At 40.8% G+C, this 7702-nt stretch overlaps 1 long non-coding RNA gene across 3 annotated transcripts; it reads right to left on the reverse strand.

Moving 5' to 3' along the window:
• Positions 1-363: 363 nt before the first annotated feature.
• Positions 364-7014, reverse strand: LOC106581287 (uncharacterized). 3 transcript variants are annotated; one of them, XR_006761021.2, is made up of 9 exons: positions 4215-7014; positions 4027-4116; positions 3732-3770; positions 3540-3590; positions 2875-3079; positions 2421-2639; positions 1831-1990; positions 1414-1517; positions 364-1230 (listed from the first exon to the last, which is right to left on the reverse strand). It is a non-coding gene; the product is annotated as an uncharacterized LOC106581287 (long non-coding RNA). The 3 variants fall into 3 exon arrangements; XR_001323061.3 differs by having other exon boundaries at positions 364-1517; positions 2875-2940; positions 3026-3079; positions 4215-7012; XR_006761020.2 differs by having other exon boundaries at positions 364-1517; positions 4215-7013.
• Positions 7015-7702: the final 688 nt, after the last annotated feature.

Consider the following 7702-nt stretch of genomic DNA (forward strand, 5'->3'; position numbering starts at 1 on the left):
GACCATGAGAAACAAGATTTATTATTCAACCTTTACTTAACTACCCAGCTAACAAAATTACGTTCCAGGACATGACCAGAAAGTAATTTTAGTCCCTACATAAGTCATGATAACGTTATTGTGAAATGTTCCTTCTACGTAGCTGTGGTGTCTGCTGACAAAACTTACGTCCCAAGTCTTTTCAGGACGTAGAAAAGTGGGGGATTTTAAACAGCTAAATAACGTTATTCAGTAACTTTATAAGAGATGTCCTTGAATCTTCCCTGAACGTGCACACTGTAACGTGCCTTATTGGTACTGTAGGTACCCACTGACGAAAGTTACGTTCCCAGTGGTTACCAGAAACTGCATTTTATGGTGCTCTCAATGTACTTTCTGACGTTTAGCGACGTTATGGCGTGCATGCACCCGGCCTGCCACAGGAGTCGCTACAAAATTACATTCCAGGATGTGACCACAAAGTTATTTTAGTCCCTACATAAGTCATGTTATTGTGAAAGGTGCCTTCTACGTAGCTGTGGTGTCCGCTGACAAAACTTACGTCTCAAGTCTTTTCAGGACGTAGAAATGTGGTGGATTTTAAACAGTTAAATATGTGTATTTTTAGGTAAATCTCATAATGTTGCTAAACGTCAGAAAGTACGTTGAGAGCCCCATAAAATGCAGTTTCTGGTAACCACTGGGAACATAACTTTCGTCAGTGGGTACCTACAGTACCAATAAGGCACGTAACAGTGTGATGGGACAAGGACATCCCGGCCGGCCAAACCCTCCCCTAACGACACTGGGCCAATTGTGCATCACCTCATGGGTCTCCCAGTCACGGCTGGCTGTGACACAGACAGGTATCGAACCAGCATCTGTAGCAACGCAGCTTGCACTGCGATGCAGTATCTTAGACCACTGCACCACTCGGGAGGCCCCTTAAGACATGTCATTTAATCTACCCTGAACATATACACAGTATCCTGTCGGTAGGTGTCCACTGACGAAATATGCAAAATTCCAGAAAATACGTTTACATTTTTTTTTTTTTACTTAAACTGTATCACAATAGATTCGGAAACAAGATCACAGCAATAAGCTCACAAAATAACAAGTCAGTAAAAACATGAACACTGCACTCCAATCAAGAACTGTGAAACTGCTTAAAGCTAAAAGTGAATAACTATGTTATGTTTATTCAGGTGCTGCTGCTCTATCCTCATCCACTGCTTCCTCAACCCGCTCCTGGAAGTCACAATAACACAAATTGGTCATTATTTTCCATAAACAAATGATCAAAATGCCGGTTTAACGTCGACTCCCTACTACATTCCTTTTGTACTAGCACAATCCTTTACCTATACTGACCGACTGGATTAAAGTGAAGCAAAAACATTTTAAAAAAATCAGTGTTATTTTTAATCATACCTTTCTCTTACTCTTGAGCCGAGCTGGTGCATGTTTGAGAGCGTCTGCTATTTTGTCATCTACCTCTTGGTAGGTAGCCTTGGGGTGTGCTTTCAGGGATGCTCCTATGTTGTGAAAAATAATTGAAATGGTACATTCCATGTCATATCATTACTTTTCCACCTATGCTGGCTGAGACAGAGGTTGGGTATTGTCCCTCTCATCCCTCATAGGCAGTTTTGGCCATGAGACCTCTCTCCACCTATCCTTTGTCCTCTCACTAATCTTAACAGGTGGTAGGAGTTCACATTTAGTTTGTAACTGCCTTGTTACTGATTTAATTCATTTTAAATGTTAATAAATACACATTTGACTTACCATCACTTGACCAATAATACTATCTACTAAACAACAATCTAAACTTGTGCATTTACTTACTTGTGACAGCATCATAGATTGATAGCTCATTAAAGGCCCTCTTCCCCTTCCTGCCCTTCAAGGAGTAGCCTGTCCACAGCTCCTCTGTTCCAATTTTTCTCATCATTCGTCTGATTCCTGAGCCCAGGTCCAGGCCACAGCAGAGGGTCAGGTATCGGATCTGATAAAAAAATAAACAATATTTTAAAAACTCCCACTCATTTGTGTGTTCCTCAGCTAAAACAGCTGGCCATAAAGTTCTGATTGATAGTAATGAGAAATCATTTGTGTAGTGTATCATGTAATCATGGGCTAAAACTTGTGTAAACAGGCAGAGGGCTGATTGTTTCTTCTTAAGATAAGTTAAGTGTTAATTGGGAAATCAATCCAAACACTAAATAGGCATATGGCATATATGACAACTGCATTTCGTTGACATTAAGATATTTAGATTCAATAATATTGCAGGTTGCAATCTTCTCTCAAATCTGGACACATTCAATTGGCTCTTGATAAAGAGCAAACTTATTTTTGTCAATTGCTGTTAAAATACTTGATGTAGATTTCCCATTTTTTTACAAACAGATAGATTTCAAAATGGCCATCCTTACCATTTTCTTTCGATAGTGGGAGTCTTTGTGTTTCACAGATATCCTTCAGTTCCTCATTTGTTTCTGCAGGGTTTTGCAGCATTTCAAGTTGCCCCAAGGATTCCGACTCCTTTGGCTGCCGGGCCTCTATGGCCTCCAGAACTTGGTTCAGAACAGTCTTGAACTCTGTACGGATCATCTCCAGTTTCACCATTATCCTCATCTCCACTGCTTGAAGATCTGCAAAATAATAAGACTCAGCAGTTTAGCTGCAAGCAGCGTGATGATAGAAGCCATGAGTACCAGGCAGGACATGTATCAAGGCCATGTGAAATACCTTGATCAAAATATCCTCCCTTCATATATATTAGTAGTATTGATAACCTTATAGCTGCTGACAGCCATACAATTTGAAATTGATGTTGATAATACAAGAGAAGCAACATTTTGTAACATATAGGCTAACATAATATACCTTTAATGTATCCAGCATGCATCTCAGAAGCCATAGGCTCATCAAGCAGGGATGGCAGCTCTTGGTCTAAAATATAAGTAAAAAATCATGCTGTTATTTAAACTTTCTACATTTACGACTTCGAGATCAATATCTTGATGGCTAAAGAAACCTGATTCTGATGCTGTGTCTTGGCCAGCTTCTTCCTGGCTGCCACTTGGACTAACTGAGAAAACAGAAGGAAAAAATGAAGACATACTTTGCATGCTTTTGAAACTGGCACAGAACCAAGAGTGAAGGGATGTCAGTCAGGAGCTCAGTGGGAAGGTTAATGAATCCCAACAAAAATAAATGCTAAGCATATTTTTTTGTTTTAAATAATGCTTTTAGTTTGATGGCAAATGCATACAGATATTTACAAACATGGCATCACACTTGTGTTTTACCCAAGAAGAATATGGTGATTTCACTACTGTTGTAAATACAAGTTTCACCCATACACAGCACCACAAGTATTTGGAAAGTTCTAACAGTATGCACAAAGTAGAAATAAGACTTGAAATAACCTAATATGCAAAAATGTGATGGTAATTGTATTCTATTGAGTGGCTTTGAAAGGTTTGTAAAGCTATAATACTTCATACAATTAAATTGTTTACCCTAACAAACTACAACCAGACACTTACTGTCGCTCTGGCTTGAGGTGGCACATGGCCTCAAGTCCTCGGCATCTGCAACTTCAGAGAATATCACAGATGTCAAACCGTTACCACATTTACAGTACACACTTAACAGATTTCCCTGTTCATCCCATACAGTTGGTGAGAACAGAACTTTTAGAAAGTAGACTTGTTTATCAGACTTCAAACATTATGTACCTTGTAGGGTCTTTTCAAAGACACTGGATCTTGAAGTTGCTAATAAAATAAAATAAAGAACTGTTACACTTTGGTAATGTGACTAATAATCAAGTATGTCAAGATCAGATGGGTGTGGTAATTTCTTGTCATATCAACTGTCATTAGGTTATCATTTCATGCCGTCTCAATTTAAGACTAGTACTTGCATTAACTGTAAGCTTTTCTTCACCCACATACTTGAATGTGTGTCAAACTTCCCATCAACTTGCTGATAATACATTTAATGACCTAGTAGCCTAATGCAGGATCTTACCACTAGGGGCTGGTGGAAGCTGGGGAACTGGAAGCTGTGCTTATCTGGGTTCATTTGTCTTTTTCTGGAGTGCTTCACTTCCATCATCATCTTACGAAGCACAATACAAAACATTTTTAATTTATTTCATCTACTTCCTGATGCATGTAATACAAACAATGGAATAAGAGTATTTAAGAAATCCTCACCAGGTGCCTCCACACGGAATCTGATTGGTTTAGTCACCGCCCTCTTCGCTGGTTCCTCGTCAGATTCAACATTGGAGGTGTCAACCCCCCATTTGGCTCATTGCTCTGCCACAGAGTAATTGTCTGTACGTGCAATAAACATAGTCATAAATACTTTCCTATTAACGCTGGCAAAACAGGGTATTGAGTATTTGTAATTCACATAGTAATACTTTCAGCAAATACATATGGTACTTAAGGGGGGGAAGTTCCTGACTCTACTGACCAGGAGTGTGTTGCACCAGTTTGACGCAAAAAAGGTGTAAGAGATAAGTTGGGCCTACCTACGCCCGACATAATGATTTAGAAAATTGAACAAGACGCGACATGACTAGTCATGAAACACTTACCTTGGAAACTAGTTATAGATTTATACTATACGTCTACTCCACATTACACTTCGTTTTTACACCCTGGCGTAGAAAAAGCTATTACTTACAACCCGGTGGTGACACAGGTTTACGCCTGGCTTAGAACATATTCTACGTTGGAACTAGCCTTACGTATGTTCAACTGATGCAACCTGCTCCAGAGCCACACCACCAAGCATACGTTGCAATATAAACGGGAGTGGATGGATACAGTAAAATATTATTTTACCAGTGGATGAAAAGATGGAAATTCTGTACTTCTCCCATAATATTTTGTCAGGCCGGTCTCATCTCTTAATCATTGTTGCGCTGGCATTTCTTGGCCAGTAGCAACACAGGACCTGCAAGATATGAGACACTGTTTAAAGTGAACTATTTATCCATCCCTTTGCCTGAAAAGGGTAAACCATTTAACTGATCAACTCACCCCATCTCTCTTCTCCACCCACTGCTCTGGTACAACTTCAACAGTGTTCTCTTTTACAAAATGTACAACATAATAACACTGTGTGCCCTGTGTAGAAAAGCAAAACACCAATTCCACACTGTTCAGTCTCTTGATTTACCAGCCAAGATAGTTTGCAAAACTAATCCAGCTTGTGAACTTGGCTGTAGCTAAATGGGGCTTGCTACAGGCTGTGCAAGATGGTAAGCACAACACGAGTGCCATGGTCCTCCTCAAGTATAATAGCTTGCTTAACAAGACTGCTCTTTGCAATGAGATGCATTTGTGTGCTCCTCGTAGTGGTGAGGAAAGTCCAATACAGTCTTGAGTCACAAGGACTCAGCGTGCAAGATTCCAGATGCTGAAACACCCTGCAGAGGTAAGTATCTGAGGCATCTTGTTGGCTCACTACCTCACAGCATGACCTATCATTAAGTATGTAGGCATCGTTTGGCCGTCTCATTTTGATGACCTGTTGGCGGGGAGAAGCTCTAACGGTGCGTTCTTGCACTCTTTTACAAATTTGCACAAGTGGCCGCCTCCCTGAACGGATCATCTTCTTTAGTTGTTGCAAGTAGTTCTCAAACTTGAAAGCACTACAGTTGTCAAGGCAGCCATGTTCTTCAGCATCAGCAGTGAGGTGTAGAAGGAGTGAACATTATACACGAGAAATGTGTCACCATACAAAACCCTTCCCTGCTCCACAAAGAAGTTCAGTAAAGCATGAGCATAGGCACTGTGGATTGAAGAAAGTTGAGGAGAAACCAAAATGCACATGGCAACACTGAAGGCCATGAAGTGTGTGTACTGTTCTTTAGACAAGATTCTTCTCAGCACTACTTTCCCAGTATAGAGTAGAAACTGTCTGAATTCTGTGGCCTTCCAACGGTCAAGGTCATCCAATCCCCGTGGTTAGCGAGCAAAGCAGTCTGGAATTGAATCCTTTAGTCGGTTTAGTTGTTGACTTACCTCCTTGACTTGCACCAACGACAACCTGGCCCCAGTCTTTCCCCTAGTCCACATCATCAAGAGCTTCCGGGTTACTCCGAGGCAACAAAGGTGCATATAGTCAATTGGGAATGACTTCACCATATCAATGGGGAGGATGCAAAAAGGAGAGGTTTTCCCTTCAAGGTGATGTTCTGGCTGTACCAATTCCCTAAAGGATTTGTCAGTTCTGGGACACATGTTTTTTACCTGCGGGTACATCATCCTCCCATCATACCTGCCTTTTTGTGTGCACCTGTCACAGCCATAGTAGCCAGAATACATCTTTATGCATTTTACCATGGCTTTTGCAGGTGCATTATATGTTACAGAACAAACTTTCACTTGCAGTGTTGTGTCTCCCCACTTCAAGCCGGTCTGCATCAACTCTTTAAGCTCCAGCAAAGTGTCATTGAGGAATTCCTGGGAGCTTGGTTTCGATGATGCCATTGCAAGTAACAGAGGAAACACTGTGGGTGGTGATAGATTGATGGAGCACAAAAGTGGCCATAATGACATATTGGTACTTTTGAACAAAGCGAGACCATCCAGATTAAAACCTGTTGGGGCTAGGGGGCAGTATTTGCACGGCCGGATAAAAAACATACCCGATTTAAACTGGTTACTACTCTTGCCCAGAAACGAGAATATGCATATAATTAGTAGATTTGGATAGAAAACACTCTAAAGTTTCTAAAACTGTTTGAATGGTGTCTGTGAGTATAACAGAACTCATATAGCAGGCCAAAACCTGAGAAGATTCAATACAGGAAGTGCCCTGTCTGACGATTTCTTATCCTTCTGTTGCCTGTCTGACGATTTCTTATCCTTCTTTACTAAATTACTCACGATAAACGTTCACAAAAAGCATAACAATTATTTTAAGAATTATAGATACAGACCTCCTCTATGCACTCGATATGTCCGATTTTAAAATAGCTTTTTGGTGAAAGCACATTTTGCAATATTCTAAGTACATAGCCCAGGCATCACGGGCTCGCTATTTAGACACCCGGCAAGTTTAGCACTCACCATAATCATATTTACTATTATAAAAGTTTCATTACCTTTTGTTGTCTTCGTCAGAATGCACACCCAGGACTGCTACTTCAATAACAAATGTTGGTTTGGTCCAAAATAATCCATCGTTATATCCGAATAGCGGCGTTTTGTTCGTGCGTTCCAGACACTATCCGAAATGGTAAAGAAGTGTCGCGCGCATGGCGCAATTCGTGACAATAAAATTCTAAATATTCCATTACCGTACTTCGAAGCATGTCAACCGCTGTTTAAAATCAATTTTTACGCCATTTTTCTCGTAGAAAAGCGATAATATTCCGACAGGGAATCTCCTTTTCGGCAAACAGAGGAAAAAATCACAAATGCGGGGGCGGTCGGGTCACGCGCATAAGCCCAGAGTCCCTTGATCGGCCACTTGAGAAAGGCGATAATGTGTTTCAGCCTGGGGCTGGAATGACGACATTCTGTTTTTTCCCGGGCTCTGAGCGCCTATGGACGACGTGGGAAGTGTCATGTTAGAGCAGAGATCCTTAGTAAAAGATAGAGATGGAAAAGAAGTTCAAGAAATGGTCAGACAGGCCACTTCCTGTAAAGGAATCTCTCAGGTTTTGACCTGCCATTTGAGT

The sequence above is a fragment of the Salmo salar genome, chromosome 20, assembly GCF_965601325.2.
Source record: "Salmo salar chromosome 20, fSalSal1, whole genome shotgun sequence".
Taxonomy (NCBI): Eukaryota; Metazoa; Chordata; class Actinopteri; order Salmoniformes; family Salmonidae; genus Salmo; species Salmo salar.